Source organism: Trachurus japonicus, chromosome 3, assembly GCF_045865225.1.
Source record: "Trachurus japonicus isolate A0001 chromosome 3, Traja_1.0".
NCBI lineage: Eukaryota > Metazoa > Chordata > Actinopteri > Carangiformes > Carangidae > Trachurus > Trachurus japonicus.
Window position 1 is genome coordinate 11,361,648 of NC_140909.1, and position 21,474 is coordinate 11,383,121.

At 42.7% G+C, this 21,474-nt stretch overlaps 1 protein-coding gene and 1 long non-coding RNA gene across 4 annotated transcripts in view; one reads left to right on the forward strand and one right to left on the reverse strand.

Moving 5' to 3' along the window:
• Positions 1-21,474, reverse strand: part of zfhx3b (zinc finger homeobox 3b) — a 327,377-nt gene that overhangs the window by 163,402 nt on the left and 142,501 nt on the right. For all 3 annotated transcript variants that reach the window (XM_085761295.1, XM_085761312.1, XM_085761304.1), the window contains one exon: positions 11,567-11,639. The gene's annotated coding sequence lies outside the window, so the exon portion shown is untranslated. The remainder of the gene's footprint in view (positions 1-11,566; positions 11,640-21,474) is intronic.
• Positions 7,575-9,563, forward strand: LOC146989629 (uncharacterized). Its single transcript, XR_015035625.1, has 2 exons — positions 7,575-7,961; positions 8,269-9,563. It is a non-coding gene; the product is annotated as an uncharacterized LOC146989629 (long non-coding RNA).

The following is a 21,474-nucleotide window of genomic DNA, read 5'->3' on the forward strand; positions in this document are numbered from 1 at the left end:
AAGGGGATCTCTCTCTTAACAGTTTGAAAAGCACGTATTCATACAATCTTCATAAGGCAAAACAGCAAGGATGCAATACACATGAAGTCTTTTGAAAAGGGAGATGATGGGAACGGAGGGAGGGAGAAGACACAGGGATGCTCCTCAGAGAAGCAGACAAAACAAACACCAAGACCACCATTGCTATATGCACCCCCCTCACCCCCCCACAGTATACTTATTCTTTACATTGTCCATATTTCACACACCTAATCACCCACCCGCTCTTCAGGCCAGCCTGCTGGCTAAAACCTTCCCAGACTGGACTTAAGTGGCCAAGCACTGGACCAGAGGAGGGAGAGAGGTTCCCATGCCACTGGTGCTGGAACTGGCGCGCCACCCGGAGGTATTTATAGCAGGCCAGCACTAAAGGGCCGGGAGAGAGGGCATGCTTGTTTTCCTTTCCATTCCCCAGGCACTTTCACCAGGCCTCACATGTGGGTGTTAAATATATACCCAAATACTGGGAGCAACATTGTGGGGGCAGAGAATAGGAGGCAGTGGGCTCCTTGGAATAGGAGTGGGTTGAAAGTGGAGAGGAGGGGGGGGGGGGGGCGGAGAGAGCGATGGAGAGCTGACTGAAAGAACAGGGGAGTTAACTCTGGAGTAAACTGGGTGCAGATTTGAAGAAAGAAAGACAGAAAGAAAGAAAGAAAGAAAGAAAGAAAGAAAGAAAGAAAGAAAGAAAGAAAGAAAGAAAGAAAGAAAGAAAGAGTTGTAGTTTTAAAAAAGAAAGCTAAATGTGAGGGAAGAGCAGAAGATTACCAAATGTATTTAGCCTCTCAAAGCTAAAGCTAACAGCAGGCTAACAGAGGCGGGCTAAGTGCCAGCTCCAGGACACAGTCAAGGCCCAGACAAGGATCAGACATTAGGGCCCAGCTGGACCCAGTTGATCTGCAGACTCCACGGTGGAGATACAGGGAAAAGTCCAGACAAAACAAGAGGACATTAGCAGTGCTGTTGTTGTGGCCTCCTTAACATCAAATGATATTTGGATCCAAGAGCCAGCCTTGCCTTTCTCCAGCTGCTTCCTCTATATACTCTGTGATGTATGTCTCTCACTCTCTCTCTCTCTCTCTGTGCCTGCATGGGAATTCCAGAGTGACATTATTACTATGATGAAAACAGACCCTATAAATACTGAGCACTATGATGAATATAACAGCGATTATGGGGGCAGCGATAATTAGATCAGGAAAGAAAGAGAGACTCATTGAAGTTTGCTCTGTTTTTGTGTTTGGGAATTCCTTTCAACTTTGTGTCTTAATGTATGAGGAATTACAGAGGCAACAGTAGTGTGGTAATCATCTGGGTCTCTAGGAGAGCCTCTTGGGGCATCCTCAGTGATCCTCTCTCCTGTTTCAGCTCTCTGCTCCTTCTCACATCTCTGTAAAAGCCACCTGCTGTCTGACTTTTTAATGATGGTTTGGCCAACAAACAATTAAAAGGCTGCCCCACAGATGCCTGTTAAAAAATGAAATAACAGGAACTATGGAGTGCTCCCAAATGGGGCCATTCAGCACCTCCTGCTATCTCTCCATCCAGTCATACTCATCAGGGTTTAACCTCGTCAGCAGCTCTCTAACTCACCCAGGTCCAGCTTAGATCTTTAAGTCCTAAGACTACAGCTTTAACAACACCCTGACCTGAGCCCCTGTCCAAATCCCAACTGTACAGCAGCCATCCCACTAGCTGATTGCGTCAGAAAGATTCCACAGCCATGGCCTCTGTTTTTTCATACTTGTGGGAAAATAGCAGTTCATGTTTCTTTGGATGCTTCACACATTCCTCACCCTGTCTTCACATTGTGGGGCCCCAGAGACTGGGTAGGGCCAAAGCCACTCAAGAGGAGGTGCTTGGCAGATAAGAGGTGTGGCTAAGTGAAAAAGGAAGGCAATTTTTTATTGTTTATTTAGGACTGAGTTGCTAGGCGATGGGAACTCAAAAAGGCACTAATTACATTTCCCTGAGTTTGATGAGTATAACAGAACTTGGACAGAAACGTTCCAGCTCATTTAATCTCTCAGAACACAGCTGGGAATTATAGATAACAGAACATCTGGAAGTCACAAAAATACTTCTCTGGTGTCTAAACTGAACTAATTCAAGTCACCACATCCAGCAATGAGCGGCATCCCAAAGCTAACTCAATGACAGCTCTGATATTTCAAGTTTTGTTGTAAAAAAAAAAAAAAAAGAAAAGAAAAGAAAAAAAGTGTAATGTCTAAACGGCATTCCAGTAATTTGGGCAAAAGTCCCAGATCATGCCTCATCTTTTACAGAAAATTCATCATTAGACTAAAATAGAGATCATGGTAAAGTACCCAAAACCTCTGCATTCTTCACACACACAAACACACACACACACACACACACACACACACACACACACAGTACATTCTTGTAGGGCCTCTATAAAGAATATTTTATACTACATATTTTCACATATGGATGACAAATGTTCCAGCATATAAAAAAACAGATATTTCAAACATTGTACATCTTCTAGGTTCGTGCAATTCTGTTGCAACACTCAGCATGCATACACACACACAAGTACACAACCAGAGTGGACTCGGCTTGGCCACATTCAAGTTTGGTCTCATCCCAAATTCCTGACCTCAAAATTTCAAGACAAAGGTAGTTAGTCATGATTTATGCATGCTTCAGCTTAGGATGAAGAGAGCAGGACACAGTAGCACAGCAATTAATTTTGATGCTGAAAACATTATTAATGGTAATGTTTAAAACATCAAAGCCCCGGCTGACAGAGACACAGCATCTTAACTCTGACAAGATGGAACAGATGAGCTCACTTGAGTCAGTCAAGGTGAGGCACAGGGGAAAATGTAATTTGTCTCTCCATTGATTTTCATTGAGATTTCCTGGAGAGGCTGTGGTTCAGAGCAGGTTAAACTCACAGAGCTCCTTGTCTGAGGTATTGTAGGACTGGCCACCATATGAAAGCTCTCTGTTGCCTGTGTAATCTGTCTACATACCATAAATGCAGCATACTTTGGTTTTTCAAATGAAAAGTGTTTAGCCCGACAACTGCTCTTTAAACCAGAGCACTGAATGCAAACATTTAACGCCAGCATGGACATGGGATGTAGGGGACAAGGGAGGACACACCATCAGTCAGAATGCATGAATCTTAAGTTCATAATGACTGAGTGGGCCAGTGAAGAGCCCCCTCCTCTGTCTGCGTGGACTTCTCACTGTAGCTCTGGGCAAAGGGATAAAGCTTCTCTAACTCCCACATATTCATTTACCCCCCACCATCACACCAATTGAACTAGGGAGTCTGGGGGGAGCCACATTGATATTCACTTCACATCTCCATCCCCCAGCCACAACCATCCCCACTGGAAACATTATTTCATTACATATATTATGCATTCAGCATAAGGGAGTTGGTGAATGTGCAGTGTGCAGATGTGTGTGTGGGTGTGGGCGAGCTCAGATGTTTCCTTCTATGTATACATGGCTGTGACAAGCCTGTTGTAAAAAGAGCTTTAAAGAGGGTGTAAAAAGATATAACGCCTCAGGGGTCCAGTGTTAATGGTACTTAGTTTACTTTGTGAGAGAGAAGACAAAATATTTATTTCGTACTGTTTTGTGTCAACATTAGAAAAGTGATTTTGCATTTTTTTTTTGTACAATGCAGAGGGACAAAGTTTCCTGCAGAGTTTGCATGAATTTTTTTCCGTTCATTTGAGAATGTGTCCGTATGCGAATGCGTACTGTGTCACATGCAGAGCAGGAGATAAAAGGATACACAGAGAGAAAAACAGAGGAAGAGGCCAGGAAGATATGAAGATAGAGGCGGACAGACAGATCTTTCACATGTCCCACTGCTCTCTGGGCCCTGGTCCAGATGTCACCAGAACAGTTTTTATTTGTTAATGTCTTGTTTTAAAAGGCCTCTTAAAAGCGCCGACCGCCTTTTCCTTAAGTCCTTAAGTGGCTCAACACAAGACACTCTTGTCTGATCCGAACTGGAATCAATTTGGAAAAGAAACCATTTCACCTCTGATTAAGCACTGCTCTGTCTCTGCTGTGGCATGCTGACCTTTCCAGAGGTCTGTCTTGTGCTGCTAGGAGGGGCCAGCCAGATGATATGCTGGGCTAATTAAACTGATTGACGTCAGCAGGCTGGGCCTGAGAGTGGCTTGTGTTTGAACCCTGAGCCATTTGTCAGGACTCACAACTGCATCTCTGTCAGGATCCTGTAGAGTCTCACAAGTCAAATTCAAAGCCTAATTTCATTTTTTCTACTGCGTACAGTCTCTCTTTGCAAATATCCATTATGCATTTCCCGTTCATTTTAGGACACTCATAAATTCTTCCCTCTGACTTCAGGGTCAATCAATAATGTGACACCTGCCTGCTGTCCTATATGATACAAAGACCCTGCTGTGCACAGTGTCATAAACACAATCATAAACAAGCTTTCATATAAAACTTTCCAATTTTTGGCCCAAAGTGTGGATTCACATCACTGACACATGTCGTACTGAGGTCATTCAGCTTCAAGTCAGCCATTTTGGTGGCATCTTTGAAGTGGCTGCATCTACAGTGACATGCCTTTGCGTGATCCTTGCGATCTTGACCTCGAGTGTCTGCTTTTCTTATCATCTTCTTCATCTCTCGCCCTCTTTTTGTGTCTGTGCAGCTATCAAGCTGTAGTTATAGCAACATCTGTGCAGGTTCAACATCTGTGTGTATCATGGGCTTGTGTAACACATAAAACAAGGAAGTCCCTAGAGCTATAAAACATTGCAAACCCAGAATGCTTTGAGAAGAGAGTTCAGAGGGAACAAGTCCACCAGAGATCAGCCCTCAGTCCAGATTCCAAGCACTTTGCCTTCTACATCCAGAGAAATGTTGCCTAAAGAGAGGCCTGGTAGAGAGAAACATCACCTCCAGTTCAAGCGGATTCCTCTGCCCTTTTATTTGCTCTTGTTTGGCTGCAGGGGGAACGTGCTCCACTCTGACCTGGGGGCACTCATCCAATCAGCTCGCTATCTGCTGCAAGGGCCTCCATAATAGTGACATTTTTCCACCTCGTCAATAAAGTGGTGAAAGCCACCCTCCACCCGCTACTTGACCATTTAACTTCTTCCTGAAAAGGCCCTTTCTTTCTGTCTGTCTCTGTGTCTGGCTGAAATCAATAAAAGCAGAGCAAGGAAAGAGGCCAATCCAGCAGCTGCATTAACTGGTGGTCTCAACTGAGAACAGAGAAAAGGATACAGTACATGAGAGCTGGCAGATCACGTCTTTCTCATTCATACAGCACTGAGAGAAACCTGCCTCTTGTTTATACTCTACGTCGTCGTCCAGTAAGGACAAGTAGAGATGCTGAATGAAAACGTTCAGTCATAAACAGTTAGAACAGGCTGAGCAAAAACTGAAAAACTTCCATGTACTGCATCCACTCAGACTGAAAGGTGACAATCACATGCAACAAAACTGGCATATACATTAACAGATGCAAACTCTCTAGTCTCTAATGATCATTGCTTGCCATGACTCATTTGGCAGCTGCATTCACACATCACCACATGTCTGCAGTGATTGACATAATGGCATCAGAGTGAGAACAAAATGTCTTCCAATAAAGGAGCAGGAGGGAGAAAATGAGAGAGATGGGTTACATCTATGCCCATGCTGAAATGAGTGCAGTGCTTTGTTTGGTTATGCTGTCTGAGCTGAAATTGATTTCTGTGAGAAGCATGCACCAAAGAGCCCCTGCATTCAGATGAAATAAATAACACACTCTCTTAGAGATGGGAGGGTATGTGGAGGAAGGAACAGAAGGTGAAAATGGGATAGGGGAGGAGGGAGGAAACTAAGATGGATAATGTCAAAATGAATTTATAAGGGGAAAAAAGCAGAAATAAAAAGAAAGAGTGAAATGGTTAAAGGTGGAGTAGTGAATGACATGTCTTCAGTCTAGCACAGCACTGAAGAGAGGCAGCCTGGAAGACATCTGGAGTACTGGAGGATAACAGCCACCACTCTCCAACCACAGACAACATGATGAGGGATTAAACTTCATTACAACATGTTATGGTAATGAATGGGCTGTGGCCAGTTCTGGATGTGTTAGGGTAATTACCACTCTCCAGTGTATGTGTGAGTGACACTTCCTAGATGTGTTTGCGAAGTCATGTGTCTGTCTGTGTGTGTGTGCTGATCATATTCCTGGGAATCCACAGACAATCCAGGAGGTCCTTTCCATCATGTGCCAAGCAGAGGCAATTGGTGCTGCTAATTAAAAGAAGGCAACACTTAGGCGGCTACTGTCATATGTATCATCTCCCATAATTAGCTTACCACGGTTCCTTAACAGAGGATGGGCTGGGGCAGGCCCAGACTTTGCGGTTTGGGCCGGTGTCTGGGCATCTGGGTCTAGGGTAGGTGCCAGAGAGGGAGGGGGACAGACAAAGCCACACACCCCAGAGGGGTGAGGTTGACTCAGTGTCACAGAGGCCTTATGGCTGACAGATGTTAGCTTGGTTCAACAAGAGTTGGGATTCTGGAAAAAGTTATACCACACTGCGTAACACACTGCAATTATCTCTGTGTAAAGAAACATCTCAAACATCATCACTCAACAAGACATAAGCAAAAGCCCCTCCCTGGATTAAAAAGCCTTTGATAAACCATGCCATTGGAATCTGCTTGCATCTTGTCTAATTCAGTTGCATGACAGTGAAGTGTTCCAGCATTTGAGTTAGCTGCCCTCTCAGTAGCTTCCCCAAGCGGAGCAACAGCGTGTTTTGCTGCAGAGAAAGCACAGCAGTCTGTTGTGGCTGATGTGCTGCTGCTAATGTTGCTAATGATGGCCACAATGGAGTAACAAAGACTAACAAGGAGAGCAGTCCTTTCATTAACAGTAAGCTTCAAAGTGAGTGTCTACAGGGAGGCGCAGACGAGAGACAGGCCTATTCCCAGTGCTACTATGACAGTACAAGAGGGACATACTGTGTTCCTCTGCACACTGCCGGGCTGTGAGTGTCCCAATATTTACACACACTGCGATCCATGAGGTCTATACGTGCTTATGTGTATGTGAAATAAGGGTAAGGTTTCTGAGGTGACAATTTGCCACAGTGGACAAGCAGCAGCAGGGAAGCACTGAGGAGAAGTAGTGTGACTTGTAAAGAGACGGGCGCAATAGGAAATGAAATGACAGCGGATCATTAGGCTGGGATTGCCTGCAGTCTGCTAATTTATGCAAATTAATTTCTTGGCTGACGTGAAATGTGGGAGCAGGTGCCACTGCTGGGCCAGCAGTCAACACCGAGCAATAAAAAAGGTGAAACTGCTGCACTCTGCTTTGGTGGTCTGGAAAGTTTCGCAGCGTAAGCCAGGGAGGGCTGTGGTGTACCAAGCAACAATGACAAAGAAATGCAGACTATGCCAGCCCTCTTCCTGGCAAGGCGGGCGGCCAGACAGCCAATCAGGTCCGTGTTGGGTCTCTCGTAGGCGAATGGCATGGCATGCTGGCCCTCTCGTCGCCCCGCCTCCCCTCCCTGCTGCACCGCAGCTGCCCAGAATGATTTTATAAACATTTTGCCAGTGGATCAATACCTGTATTGATCAACCATTGTGAGAGTGATCCGTCTAAAACCCAGAGCAGCCTAGAGCTCAGAGATGGGAGGAGCGAAAGAGAGAGGCTGCAGAGAGGATGGAGAAAGAGAGAGAGTCTGCAGCCACAGTGAAAGGGAGAAGAGGTACAAGGGAAGAGAAGGGAATCTGAGAGAGAAGCAGACGGAGAGCTGAAGGCAGGTGGGGAGGCAGGTTTCGGACAACGCTGCCAGGCCACTGGGATTGGGGAGAAACCTGTGGTAATTGCTTTCTCATTACGAGAGGGTGGGTTAGAGCGACTAATGACTACCGCCTTAAGTATGCGGGTAAGTGACAGATGGATAAATATCGCGAATAAATCTGTATGCGTGCAAGAAAGCGAGTGATTTCCTCACCTCTGATTGCCAGTACCCGCACTAGTTTGGCCTGCTGTGTAGTACTTTCAGGTACGTTGTTGCATGTGCATAGGAGTGCATGACTGCTTGGCATTCAAAGGGACTGAGTAGCCTACGTAGGGAGGTGGGGGATGCGGCTGATGGGCGATTGAGATGTTTGTTGCAAAAAAAGAAAAAAAAATCCTGGGTTATTTATTACTAATAACTGGATATTGATTTTCTTGACTGTTTTGTCTAGGAAAAATGCGGAATGCAAGAGATCTGCAGTTTACCTTGGTGTCAATGTGAGACAGAGAAGGCCCAGCACATACCGCACTCATGAGTTCAGCAGCAACGAGTTACGGCAAAATCGAATCTGGGAAATCTAAGCACTTGTGGAATGGAACAGCCTGCAACCTGGATACAAACATCCATGGAGGAAGCAACAGGAACATTTCTGATCAAGGAAAAGTTGAACGTATAATCAACTCTGATGTCAAACTCAAACATGATAATGGCTGCGAGAAGGTAGTGTAAACTGTGGCAGATAACATATTTGTGTGGATGTAGCTAATTTGGGATGCTTTTGACAGTACAATTCACTGGATTGGATTTAATTTTTATTTTATTTTGAATTCTATTGGAATTTTATTGAACAGACGGCCGACTGGTGGTGACTGGACCGTTCAACACCAGCAATGAATGTTCAATTCAAGGCCCCAAGCGTTGCTTCACTGGAGGAGGAGTCAAAGGGCTTTTGGGATCATCCCCAAATACTGAAGGGAAATCAAGTTTCCATTGATTGAATTTAAATGTGACTTTCGTGTGCATAATCGTGGATTTGAGGGAAGATAAATTCCTCCAACAAAATGTGGGGAAAGACCTTGATGTGCCTGAACTCACTTTGTACTTGAGCTCTGATTTGGGAACACTCAACAGAAAGGCCTCCACTCTACAGGTTCACTTCTCTGTGAAGTAATAAAAGAAATCAACATTCTGTACCAAGGATAAGAGGCATGTTTTGCTAGTAAACTGTAAAAGAAATGAAATACTATTGTGCAGCAAACAATGCAAATCTATCTTAGTGTGTGACGGTACTTATACTTACAATGTCCAATCCCACGCTGTATACTAACACATCAAGAATGCACTGTGTATGTGTGATAGTATAGTGTTTGGACAGTCAGTAAACAAGACATTAATGGCAGGAAATGATACAACATGGTCACCGCCAGACTTCAATTAAAGTGTCATTTTGGTATTCTCTTTCCAGTTTCAAATTAGTACTACTCCAAATATTTCTTTTATTTGTGTGTGTGTGTTATCTGAAGGCTGCTATACTCTAAAAATGAATGCTGTTGCAGTGTACTGAATTTCATCTCTTTTGTTATATAAACCTACCACACTCAAGATGAAGGGTTGTGGAAATGGGGCAAAGCTCTTGCCTCAGAGTTCATACTTGAAATATACTTGAAGGAAAAAAATACTGTGTTGGTACAGTAAGTAATGGTAACCACGGAAACTCAATTGTTTGAGGGAGGAGAGGTAAATAAACACTACAAGGTTGCTTGCATCAAAATTGTTGAATGTACATAATATGTGTCAGTGCATCAACTGCAAACACGTGTTCTCCTTATTGGTAAACTACAATGAGCTGAGCAGCTGGGCAAGGTTCTTCAGTCCATGGGTGAAGTTGTGAGTTGCACAGACGAGAGAAAAGAAACATGAGAAAAGCAAATGATGACAGGTCTGACATGGGGATTTATATTAACAGATGTGACCACAATATCTGGTCATCTTGGGACCAAAATTAACAGAATGAAAAGTTGTTACGGTTGCCAAAGCTATAGCGTTATCAATACAGCTAGCTGCACTTGTTGAGGTGTGTTTAGCCACTGCTCAAACAACAGGATACAATCCAGAGAGTCCAGGTTGAGAAACAGGTTTGAGTTGTTTTTTTGGAGGACAACTCTGCACTGATTTACTGCCACCATCACTGTGCAACATCTTGAGTCTATTCAAATGAATGGGAGGGCTGCTTTTTTCATGCAGCAAAAGCTGGCAAAGATAAGAATAAAAGAAAAAGAAAAAAATGTGTCAACTGTGAAAGGAGGGTAAAGGTCCCTCATTTCACCATAATGTAGCACAGATGAAACTACGCTTACAATGCCCACTCTATGCCCTTAAATCAGTTTTTGCTAAAAGAAAAAAAAAAAATGAACCAGCTGAAGTCTTGCAAAATTCAAGCCAATAGTTCACATTGTGAAACAGCATAGAGGACAAACATGGCTGCCAGTCAGCCATTGTCTTATTTGTTTTCAGTATAGTATAATGGTATCTTGATTTAAGTGTGATTACTTATGTATACTAAATTGCTACATATAGCACCTTTAAAGAGAAAGCTCATCAACTTTACAGGAAGACTGGCTCTACAATTTTCATTCACTCATTTTTCAATTCATTTTTCCAGAATTGTTGTACATGTTTTATAGCCAGCATATGTGATCAGTTCCTCTATTGGAACAAAAAACACATACAATTTCTATAAATTTGCAATGGATTTTACTCATATTGGAGCCTTCATATCATCTATATCAGAATAATTTCAGCAAGATAAACATCCTTCAGTGTTGAACATTACACAGAGATGAAATTCATGTGCCATCAAAGCAGCATTGAGACACTGAATCATTTCCTTGTTCCCTTTCATCCCTTTTGTTTGATTCCGCCTCTCAAAAACAAACCCTTGGATGAGTGCCAAACAATAAATTAGGATCTTCATTAGACACATCAAATCTAAATTACTATTCAATTAACAGGCCAGTCAACCTGAACTAATCAACCAATTAGGCTGTGGGTGTTCACAGAAAAGCTAACAAAAGCACATGAGTCCCCTGGGAGAGCTGTAAAACACTGCAGAAGAGTGACAGTACAAATGAGAGGCTATTGGTTTAGGAGGGAAAAGGGAGGATCAGACAGTGGCAGAGGATAAACGGGACACTGAGATCCTGTCACCATTCATTCCTGTCGGTTTATGGGAAATGGAACAAGTTACAAAAATGATCAAAACCAATCAGGAAATTCCCCATAAAGAAAACAATGAACGAGGTATTCTGTTTTCTGGTTTATGTTTGTTACCGAAAGTTTGTCCTAATAAGTTATGATGGAAATGAAGAGGTATTGCTCCTCTGACTATGACTTAGATTGGGTAAAAGTAAAATATTCCTAAATTTCAAGTCAAACTACTTATTTATTTATTCTATCTTGACCTCTTCACTAAATGTGTCCCACAACAAGATAAAGCCTTGTTTTACCACAAGTGTCATGATATGCAACTAAACATAACTGTTAAATGATGCAGATCCGGACTGATGATGTGCAGTGACAGTGCTGGGCTCTTTGTGGGAGCATGTTTACCAACTCTGGAGGAGCCTGACAAATAATGTTGGGAAAAGTACAGTGAATTGGTTGAAATTCCCTCTGTCACTCATGGACTTCATGTTTGGTACGTGCTGTGGCAGAGAGGAAGGCTTTGATAGTGGCTGTGTTAAACATACCTTTGGGCCACAGGAGATCTGGTAGGCAGCACAGGCTGTTCAAACCTCTTCTTCACACACAGCACAATGCAACCTGAGAGGGAAACAAACACATAGACACACAACATGTTATACACACATTTACATACCCATATACGGACTGAAGCAAAAGCAATTTTGAAGCTGATACTGATTGCAATATTAGGGAGATGTAAAAAAAAAAAATATGACAACCATACATGGGTCAATATCATTTTTAACAATAACAACAAAATATATACAAACAATTTTGACACAAATCCCACAGATCGTTCTTTAATAATTAACAATATACATAATGAGCGAGGCATTTCTACCCCTCACATCCAAAGATCTGAGGTCTGATGGTGCTCCACTACAGGCCAAAGGGGGCTGCGGAGGAGAACACCATTATCGTACAAGTAAATGTCAGAACAACCCCATCTAATCGTGCAATTACTAATTCATGTTTATTAATGCAGTGATGTATGATGGCTCCACAGACACACTGAGCTTGTCTGTGCCTGTCATGTATGGCTTATTCTTCGCTGGTGAGGGCTGCAGGGAGTGTTGGGGACTGGGTGGTGGGTGTGGGGCATATGGTGCATGTAGTGACAGTGCCAAGTGGTGTGTGACTTTAACATGAAGGCAGTGGGGGTGAGGGAGTTGACTGATGATGCTGGTGTCTTCTGCTGGCCCAGTGCCAGGGCTCCTGGTCCCCAGTGCCCCAGCCCCTCACTACCCCAGAGCCTCTGGGCAAGTGCTACAGTTATTGTTTTCACTGCCAAGCAATTAGCAGCACTTAAGATTTATTTAGTCATGCTCTAATGTGTGGTAATTAGCTTGGGGCCCAAACAAGCCCTTTTCATCCCATCACCTTGTCGCTCACATCAGAGCAATGCATCAGCAGGAGACAGTGAGGGAATGTGAGGGAGGAAGCAGGAGGTACAGATGGTGGGATTGTGGGGGGGGGGCACAGCTAGAAGGATTACAAGAGCACCAGCCCAGCTCTGTGGATCAGCACTTTTTAAGAGATCTTCAGGGGCCTGTTGGCTGAACGCATAGCAGGAGGAAAGGGCAAATACAGCCCAGTTACACTTTTATAGAATGCTTTGTGGAAAAACACCCCTGACACACACCTCAGCCTGGCAGCTCAGTTTGTCATATGGCCCAGGGGGCTCGACTGGCCTATCACATGACCATTGTAATGACCTTAAAGGGCAGACTCTGCAACAAGCTCAGACCACTCCCACTGGCTGGACTGCTCTTTGGGAAATGCAGTTTGGGTCACTGCATAATGTGTGATGCATTTGGCCCTCAGGCTGGATGTAAAAAAAATATATATATATGTAGAAACCAGGCCAAAGAGATTATGCAAAAGCTGCCAAGTAGGGTAAAGCAAAACAAAACAAAAAAAATTGCAAGACAAATGCTTGTTTCTCTGCTGTTGTTGGTCTATAACACATTTGGGGATTTACATAATATCACACATGATATGAATGTGCAAGTTATGTCATAAATTAGTTTTAAGTGTCAGGGTGCTTCTATTAAGAAACAGAGCTTGTGTGATTAGAGTTTCATTGATTTATATTTCGCTGATGCGTAATGGTTTCAGCAATGTTTTGGTCCTTTGGTTATGTGATTATATGCATCCTGCTGTGTACAATCAGTCACCAGGCTTTTTGGTCACATGCGTCATCCATAGTTTGGTACTGAACACATTCACATGCTGGTGAGTGGTCATCATCTAACTATTGTGGTCAAAGAATGAATGAAAAATAACATTCAATGAACAACACCGGGCTACAAGGAAATGTTGGTTGAAAAAAAAAATTAGCATGGGTTCATCCACTCCACTTAAGCAACATCACCCCACATCTCTATTTAAGCACCAATACAGAATAAAGCATGACTGCACTTTTGTGAATAATAAGATAGAGAGGCTTGAGAGTTGAGGAGGATCAGTTCATTCAGTGTTATAACTAACAGCGTGTGCTTAAACAAAAAATATTTTTTTAAGACACTACAATGCAGAGTGTTACAGCAGTAGCTTACTGAATACATGTGAGCAGATGAAGGTCAAAGGCAGGTTCAACAACATATGCACATCTTATACATATGCATAAACAAAACCCATCAATCTCTGCTGGCTGGAGGGGGTGGGAGAACATTTGAATCACTAAATATTAAAAACAGCAGGTGGAAACCATACAGCCTTTGATCATAAAAAAGAACAGCAAAAATCTGCTGATGCAAGACATCAGGGTAGACATTTTTGTGTTTAGTGTTTGACTGCTAGATGCACTCTAATCATTGCAGAACTGGGCCTCCTCATGGAACTATCACCTAAAATTGCTGTGCAGCCTGGAAGGGTGGTGCTATAAATGAAATATCACTTTCCATTTTATCTCTGGGGGCAGCGTGAAGCTCCGAACCAATCAGAACTTCACAAGCCAACCCCTGACCTTTTTCATCTCAATATGACTACCATTATCTTGCAGAAAATTAGAAGTGTCTGTTCAGTAGCGACAGGTGTGTGTGTATGGGGGGGGGGGCATTTAAAGATAAATTCTCTAGTGTTCATGATCCATCACACACCACCAACACAGAGTAGAGGAAAAACACGTCCTTGTGGCTGCATGAGTGCACATGCGCACATACGAGCTGATGTGTGAATGGATTCATGTTGTGTGTTCGGTGCTGATGTAGCTTTGTGTTTACCTAGTAAACCTGTCTGTCGGCGTTGGGCAAGCAGGTTTCAGTGGATGCTTTTGCATTACTACGACAGTACTAAAATGAATAATCTGTTGTACAGATGTTTGCTGGAACATTCACAATGATTTTTCTCTCAAAGCAGCATTTATTATACCCCGTTTCATCTCAGCTGTATTTTAATAGCCTATGTGGCTCTGCTGCAGAAAGACATTAAGAGCTGAAAATGTCTGAAATGCATTTTAAATGAGCAATGCTTAAAACGACCCACTAAATTCATTTATCAAAAAAAGACAATTAATTAACATAAATTTTAACTTCTTACGCCAAATACAAACAGAAAAGCACAAAGCTAAATAATGATTCTAGAGCTGACAAAAACAAGCTTTCAAAAGCTAAAATTTCCATCTTTGTTTCATTTTGACAGATCAACATTTTGGGTGTGCCTTGGCTGCTGAAAGAGGGGGAGTTGGAAGTACCCATTATTTAGGATTTCTTAGGAAAATATAGACAATCAAATGGAGGCCTACACTCAGCTACTCAACTATGCCCTTGAAAATTTGTGTTACGTGTTACGGTACTTTAAAATTGCAAATCTTCTAAACATAGGCTACTCTATGAATATCCATTGAACAACCAGAGTAGGGCAGCCTTACAGAATACTGCCCAATCATAACAAAAACATGTGTTTTACTATTGAGCCTTAGCAATGCAAAACATTTTTATTAAAGTGTAAAGGCAATCATTTTGGTCAAGTTCAAACTATTTTTCTACTATTCTACCATTTCCCACTCCATTGCCATAAAATATTTTATTTACTAAATATGAGCATTAAATGTTCAGAATTCAGAATTACTGAACATAACACAAGCTTTAGCCTCACACTGCACGTGTTGGGCTCCTTGCCCTTATTTGCAGTTCAAATTAACCTGAACGGTAAACACAACAGCCACAAACCATCTTCTATTTTGTGTTTTCTCTGGCTGCTCTTGATAGTAGAAAACAATGCTAAATGTGTACAAATGTGCAGGAATAGAAAGCCCTTCTTAGTTTAGGAACGTACAGATATTACATAGGCATGTTACATTTTGATCAAGACTTTGGGAACAAAGATATTTAAAATATACAGCACTGCTCTCTTTTTTGGACTATTGTTTTATTTGAAGAAAAAAAAATCACTCAATCTCAAATTACACTTACATTAGCAATTTGCTCTGATTGTGTAAAGCTCTGATTGTTTCTAGTTTGACTCTGGGGCCATGATTCAATGATTTAGGTGTCAGAAATAAAATATTGGCAATTTATGAGATTCTCACAAATGGTGTAGTTTTAGCTGTCTACGCAACAGACAAGATGCAAAATAACTGCTAAGTTGAACATACACTGTTAGGGGCAAAAGTGAAACTGACCATGAATCTGTAGCAGTTGTGCTGAACCGACTCGCAGATGCTCTCTTGAATTTCATAAAACAGCAGGAAATCAGCAGTTCTATCCAACATATGTTAATAGCAGGATATGCTTTCTAAATAAATGAATATATTAATATTTTTGTTCTTTTTTCACTTCCAGCATTAGTTATTATCTATTATGATGCATGCATAATGTTAGAGAGGGTCATAGGATAGCTCTGCTTTAAATGTTATATTTCCATGATTGGTTCATTCTCTCCATTTCCTGTTCAATGTGTGCCAGCAAGCTCCATTGTCTGTGGGGTGGATTCTGCTCGGCCCTCAGAGGGACCATCCCCAGGGAGCACTGCATCTTTTATTAATCAGGGGCGCTGCGCCACAGCCCCGCTTATCTAATTTAGCAGCCCGCCTCAGATACAACTATGTTGGGCTTGGTGTGGAAAGGAGGGACAGGGGTGGTGGGATGCAGTTGGGTGTAGATAGGATGGGGGTTGGGGTGCTTCCTTCGTTTTTTCCATATTGTGGGTGATGCAGGGGGGCGACTGTGAGGGAGTGGGGGAGACAGAGGGGAGGTATCGACTTATCAGACACCTCGTCACCAAGTTTTAGGACTGAATCACAATACAGCAAATTACCTTCTGCTGACAAGAAAAAATGAGCATGGCCCCCATATGAAAAAAAATAGGATTGTCAGGAAGAGGTGACACATTGATTGCTTAGTATGCGCATCCAGAAGGCTGGGGTTCAGAGGCGTCCTCCCTATATATATGTAGAAGAGGTGCAGCAGTGCACAGCACAGCCATGAGGGGGAATGAGAAATTGAAATGCCATGTTAGATTGGAGTCCCTTCCTCAAGCCAATCTCTCTGGTCTAGCCCAGTGTAGCCCATATTAGATCGCCATATCATAGAACAGCCATGTGTGTTTTGGTGAACATCCATAAACCTATCCGTACGAACCATCACTAAAAAGGAGAATATGTGGTGATCACAAATAGTACATGCACCTGAATATACACAGGTATACAGTACTGTATATGCATTCTGCTAATTCAAACACAAATGCATGGAACTGGTAACTCAAAGAAAACACATGAGTATAACCTGGTCTCTAGGTGTTTTCTACTTCTTTTCTAGTGTTGCCTCCCCCACCCCCACTTCTCTCTCATCTGTGTCATAGCTCAGATGAATCAGTGTCACCGGTGTTGAGAGCACTTACTGTCAACCCTGGCGCCCCGGGCTACAGCACTGATGGACACAAACTATAAAATATCAGCCCCCTGGGGAGACATCGCTCAAGCACTGCCCCACAGCCCCGAGGGGGTGTGATCTGGTCAGTGTGTGTGTGTTTGCATGAGTGTGCTGAGAGAGCAATAGGGCAATGTGTTTGTCTGTGTATCAGATGTGATCCTGTTAGTATGGCCTAGCATGTGCGATCAGGTGCGCGGTTTCCACACCATTTGCATGAGAAAGAGGTGAAAGGCTAACCCATGGTAAATTAGAATATAGTTTTAAAGTCTGTGTATAACTCCATTTTTGTTTTATGAATGAATTTTCTGTTCAAGAAAAAAAAATCAACAGGAACAGGAAATATACTATAGCAGTTTGGGCTTTGTGAACATTTCCATTTCTTTACCCCAGCCAAAACAACAACCCTCTCCTGGTCCCACCAAGACCATCAACCAAATTCCGTAACTCTGCATTCAAGCTCAGCACCCGTGACAACTGTATGGGAAAAACCGCAAATGAATCAATCAATAAAATCAATGGCTCTGTCTGAGGACAAGTCCCGTAACAGCTGATAAGTGGTACAACCTCCCCCCTCCTGTTCTAGTCAGGCTCAGGGAGTATATGAAGAGTCTGCACGGCTAGAATTGAAAGCAGTAGAGGAGGAAAATCACAGAGAGAGAGGGAGAGGAGAAGCTTTCCAGCCCTCTGAATGAACCTCTAGCCCCCCCTCCCCTTCCCCAATCCTCCATAGGTCACTGGGTTGCTATTGCCTTCTTTCAGTTCTGCAAGGTCAAGGTTTCTGCCTGTCGGTATGTATGTTCAAGCATGTGTACAACTGCTCACAGGCTAAATATAAGGAACATACCATAGCTGCACATTCACATATACCATGAGATTAAGTACTGTAAGGAGAAAAAAAAGACCAATTTACTCAGATAAACTTGTCTCTTAACATGCCTTCACCATATCTTCATATATTGACTATTCATTTTCACTGTCTGAAGACTGTGGCGGCTTGACTCCCCTAATAGGAGTACATTAACGAGGATATTTTCAGATTCAAGGACAAAGGCATTAAGAGGAAAAGGAAGCAAGGTGCAGTGCAGTTTATTGTTGCCCAATGACAATGGGACACATCACAGGGCTTATGTTGCATTGTACTACTATACATTACTGTTAGTGGTGGAGCGAAAGGACTTCTTGACTGGCTTGAATGAACACATAAATGCAAATGGATAAAATCAAAGGCAAATCACAGATTGCTGTTTGTCTGCATTTTTTCTTTTTTCTTTCTCTTTCTCAGCTCACTACCATAATGGAAGAGTCGTGAGACCTAACATAACAATTGTATGATCAAAAACAGTTATTCTTAGTGCCTGGCAGGTAAATGACAGAAGACAACAAAGTCGTCTCTGTTTGATCAAATACATTCAAAGGCAGATATAGGTATTCAACAACCAATCAATTACAGCTGTCGTGGGTTTTGTTTATGGACTTTTACTGGCTTGAGCCTAGCCAATACTCACTGTACTGCATTTTAATATACTAGTACCCATGTTTAATGAGCAGAAAGTGTCACTCATATGTTGTGATATAAGTAAAAATCACCTTGTACAAATAAGAATTAGAATTAATATAGTATCCTCCTGCTGTTTTCAGAGTAAGGGACTGTAAGGTAACGACATTTCCAGAAAAAAAACAAAAGTAAAAATATCCATACAGTGTGTTATACCATACACGATTGCCTGATGTTAGTAGAGATGTTACTTCCTTTTGGAAGGATGGTGATGGTTCCAAAGGGGAGGAAGGGAGCCTGCACACCCCCCTGTAACAGTCACTTAAGTTAAGCACTAGTCTGCCAGGCCTGCCGCCACACAATAAAACTCATCTATAATTTGTGATGAGTGTAATGCCATCTCCACTTCATGATTATGTGATATTCTTCACCTCTGCCATGGCCAATGAGGCCAAGAGCTGGCAGTCTTAATGAGGTGCCTCAGAGTTGAGCTTAGGTGAAGGAGAGGTGGGGAAGGGCGAGTATGGAAAGGAAACGGAGGAAGGATGAGAAGATGAGGGGTAGTATAGGCCTTATGGATAAACTGATAATTACGCTATAAAGAAAGACAGTAATGTTAGACAGGTTCTGTTAATTACTACCCCACTAAATGGTTTGATTGCGAGCTAAAAGCCAGAGATTTTAAACTCTGTTGGAAATTTAAGCCCACACACTATATTGCACCCCTCTCTCTAATGAGACACGGTCACAATAAAAACAGTGAGAGAAAGTCGTTAAGTCCTTGCCCAAAAACACTTGTTACGGAAAGCATGGAATCCGGGGGTTTGTCGAGGATTATGTCCACGAGGGAGATCTCATGAGAGAACCCCTTAGACTCATTTTCAGCAAAGTGCATTGCTATGCTCTTATGGTTGGTCTAGATGTTATGAATAAGTAAATAACAACATTTTTCCAGTCGTTTAATCTCTGAGCACTGCAATTAATAAGTCTGTAGTTTGTGCTGCCTTTTTTTCTGCCCCTATTATTGTTATTGAAATGTCACGCTCTTATTTAGCTCAAGGATGAATAATAAATAAGCTATAATTACTGTCTTGAATGAGCTGACGGCTTGGCTGGGTCAATGGTAAACGGAGAACCCCACCCCCCACCCCCGTCTTCTCCCTCTCTCTTTTTCTCTCTTCCTCTTCTTCTCCCTCTCTCTCTTTAATTGGATCTTGTAATTAGTTTCTCTGATGGATCTGGGAGGTCTGAGGCATCCTCTACAGCGTTCATTAGTGTTCTTGGAGGAGGATGCAGCTTTTTAAAGCCTCTGTCTGCTCCGTCCCTCACATGTCATAACACCAGATATGATTCTGCCCAAATACAAGAGGAGCACCGTTCTCATCCTGACTCAGGTTTGCTTATAGATGCCACCACGATATTCAGCACTGTGGGGCCCTGAGGGACACGGTAAGGCGGGTCCACGATAATACCTATGGAAATGGACTCTTTATCATCATTAATGTCTTTAAGAGAATTTTTCCCTAAGTCTGCTCCACCTGAGAGAATCAGGTGCTGTACATAAAAAAAAGCCCATGTGATAATGGTTAGCACTGTGAGGAGACGTTCAGAGATTCTTATTTCTTTTAAAGAAAGCAAAAGACTGTCAGACACATCTAGACAGTACATGGCTGCAGGTAGCAGTGTGATCTGAAATCTAAAGTAAAATGTCCTTTGGCTTCCTATTAGAGAGCTGACCAGTATCTACAAATTCTTTTTTGAAATGCACACACACACACACACACACACACACACAGGCTCATATGCACACATGAGCGCGCACACACATACACGCACAAATGTTCAGACCTATAATATACAACCCCCCCACCCCCCCTCCACCCAGTACCCCAACACCATTTCCCCCTTTTCCTCCCCACCCTCCGCTGGCCAGGCTACACTACACATCTCTCCCTAATCAGCAGCCTCGCCTCGCTCAGACTGGTTGCCATGGTAATATGCCGGCTGGTCGACATGGCAACCACTCTGAGGTCCACTATTAAATGAAGAAGAGTGGAGGGAGGGATAGGGAGAATGGAGTTGGGATGAGAGAGACAGAGAGAGGAAGAACGGGAGAGACAGCAAGAGACAGAGAGAGATTGTCCAAGATGGGGGGGGGGGGGTATTGGGTGGGGGGGGGGGTATTGGGTGGGGGGGCGGGGGGGTGCATAGAAAATGAAAATGGGGAAAAAGCATAGAAAAATGTGTACAAGGAGAGGGAGAAGGAAATGGAGGGGCAGCTGGTGGAGACAGAGCATCAGTCGTGCTGTTGGAGCTACCTATTGCGTTATACGACATTAAAAGCTTCTGATACGTGTCACAACAATGCCATTAACCTAATGCATGACGTCATTTACTTAATGCCTTACACTTATAAATTCATACACATGAAAAATGCATGTCCAGCCTGTCCCACTCTAGATAAAGGACCATAAACTGATATCACATTTTAAGAGCTACTTACAATATTATTGTCAATCTACATCAGACATCCCTAAAAAGAATGATAGAAAGAAATGAATATTTATGAAGTATCACAGTTTTATGGACAGCACACCCATAATAATGATCAGTGAAGGTACGTGAAAAGTTGATGTTGGAATAAGACAAAGGGGAGGTATCACGTCTCCTTCAAATTTAACTTCCAGTTGAAGAAGCAGTTGCAGTGTTTTTTGCAACAGTGTGAGCAAAACATTCACCATCAAAATAATGTTCGCTTTTTGGCAGCTTCCTGAATGTTTGACTACTTTATGAAAAAACATTTGGCACCCCCCCCCTCTCATTCACCTTGATATGTCAGGCTCTGGATAGAATATGTAAAATGAATGTGCCTGTAATTTCAAACTACAGCAGAGGCCGGCAGTTTCGTGTCATTGAGCCATGAGTGGTGCACTCTTTCCAAACTGAGGTGAAAATTCACCAGGGCTGCATCTCTAGTGCGATCTACCTCGATCACTCTTTCCTCACTCCTTCTCCTATCTCACCAACTCTGCCTGTCTTTCTCTTC